A 2,695-nucleotide genomic window follows, 5' to 3' on the forward strand; every position below is an offset into this window, starting at 1 on the left:
TAATTGGAGATGAGTCTCACTGATTTTTCTTCCTAGGTTAGCTTCAAACTGTGAACCTCCTGAGTAGCTAAGATTACAGGTGTGTGCCACCAGTGCCCAGTTCACTCTTCTCCCTCCCCCCCCCAGTCATGGGGCTTGAACTCTGGGCTTGGGTACTGTCCCTGAGCACTTCAGCTCAAGGCTACACGGTGCCATTTCTGGTTTTCTGGTGGTTAACTGAAGATAAAGAGTCTCTTGGACTTCCATGCCCAGGGTTGGCTTTGAACCTCGATCCTCAGCTCTCAGCCTCCTGAGTAGCTAGGATTACAGGCGTGAGCCACCAGTGCCAGGCAATTCACTTAACTTTCTAAGAGCTCGATGTAGACATTGGTATAGTATACAGGGAAAATAATCATGAGTTCTAGAATCAGAAAGATTATGATTTGAACCCAAAGCTTACTAGCTTTCTGAACAATTTCCATTCATCTAAATATGTACTGAGAGTAGTACATACAGTACTACAGTACAATAGTACCATGACAGAGTAAGAACTCAACACGGCAGTTATCAATTACAAGGCAAGTACTTAGGCACCGGTGGATACTGTAATCCTAGTTACCCAGGAGGCTGACATCTGAGGATCATAGTTCAAAGTCTTATCTCTAATCAACCACCAGAAAACCAGAAGTAGCACTGTAGTTGACAGTGAACTGCAGGTAGAGCCCTAGCCTTGAGCGAAGGAACTCAGGGACAGCACCCAGGCCCTGAATACAAGCCCCACAACCAACCAAAAAAAGAGCACTTAGGTGTGAAATTAGTCACATAACTAGTAAGTGAATGAACTACAATACAAACCCTGTCGGTCAGATTTCAGAGTTTGTCACCACCTCTCAAGAGAAATAAGAGAGCCAGACACCAGTGGCTCACATCTATAATCCTAGCTACCAAGGAGGCTGAGGTCTGAGGTCACGGTTCCAAGTCAGCCAGGGCAGGAAAGTCCCTGAGACTCTTAACTCCATTAACCACTAGAAAATAGGAAGTAGAGCAGTGGCTCAAAGTGGTAGAGCACTAGCCGTCAACAAAAGAGCTCAGGGACAGTGCCCAGGCTCTGAGTTCAAGTCCTATGAGGGACCAAAGAGAGAGCGTGAGAGAGAAATGGAGAGTTTATGGGCACATGCCTGTAATTCCAACACATCCGAAGATCAAGAAAATGAGGTTAGCCTGAAATATTAGGGAGACTTTATCTCAAAATAATAAATAATGAAAAAGGAAGGACTAAAGTTTCTAGAAAGCAGAAAGTGACACAGGAGAAAAATTTTAAAAAGCTTTAAGTCATCGGCTTCAATTTCTAATGCACTCTAGGTCTTATCTCCAGGGTCCTACCTCTCTTTTAGTGGCAGAAGCTTGTAACTGCAGAAAAGCATGTACCAGGAACCCAGGGATAGCCTCTGAAGATCTCTACAATTTCCACTTAAGCATGGTTCACCTTCATGCCAGCCAGAACATGCCAGTAGTGGCTTAAAATGGTAGAGCACTAGCTTTGAGCCAAAGGAATTCAGGGACAGCACACAGGCCCCGCCCCTCCAAAAAAAAGAGCATTTAGGTGTTAAGCAATCACTCATTGCTTTGTGCCTTTTTACTTTATATATTTATCTCCACCTACCAGACTACCCTCATTCTAACAGTGAACATTTCTATGACAGAGACTCATTGGGTCTCACTTTAAGCACTGTTTGTCCTCTTCACCCTCTGTAAGTTTCTATATTAGCTAGCTGTATCTTCTGAAGTAAGCGGGTTGTAGTTCTTAGTCCAAAACATCCATTTAGTTACGAGTGTTATGTAAGAGCTCACGACTGAAATGAACCCATGACAAATCACAGAAAGCACTGTAACTATTTCCAGTAAGAATTGGAAAAGAGCCAACTGCAGCTTTCTGTTGGAGAGTTTCGTGATTCAGGGACCTTTATTTAACTTGTTAAACGTGAGCCAATGAAATTACTGCCTTGGAAATAACAGTCATAGAACCATGCTACCTATTTAAAATAATAGCATAAAAGTTACAAAATTATAAGAATCAAGCAAGTGTTATTGGTTGAACCAGTCTACATCATTAGCTCCATAGTGTACAGATTAGTTTTTAAATAAAGATGATAGAGACACAGTGGATTCTTGTAACACTGTTAAGGATCTACATAAACTTCATTCTGGACATAGATCAATAAACAAGGCAAACACAGTAATAGTGCAATCATCAAGAATTACACCAAAGGCATAATTTTCCAAACCACTTTTAGTAAGAATAAATTCTTTAAATGTCTAAAGCTACAAACAACCCAAAGCAATCTATATCTACCTGAGATCAAAATAAATTTTCTTTTCCTTATCTAAACATAATTCTTAGCATCGAGGTAAATCTGAATTCACGTGATATACTTTGTCAAATTTTTTTCAAAACAATTTAAACCCTGCTTTAGAAAGAAATTCTCATGTTACATACATATATATATATCCTATTTTTTTCTTCAAAGACTAATGACAAATTTATGAGGTTAACAGGTCTGTAATGAGATCATGATACTATCAACAATATGAAAATAAAAAGCTACTCATTTATACAAAGTGTTCTTGAATGTGCAATATGAAATGGGGTCACAGAATCTATGTATATAACATACATGAATCACTAAGTATCCACAAACCAAACTCACTTTAACAG

This window comes from Megascapheus bottae, chromosome 25 (genome assembly GCF_031878675.1).
Source record: "Megascapheus bottae isolate mThoBot1 chromosome 25, mThoBot2.hap1, whole genome shotgun sequence".
Lineage (NCBI taxonomy): Eukaryota > Metazoa > Chordata > Mammalia > Rodentia > Geomyidae > Megascapheus > Megascapheus bottae.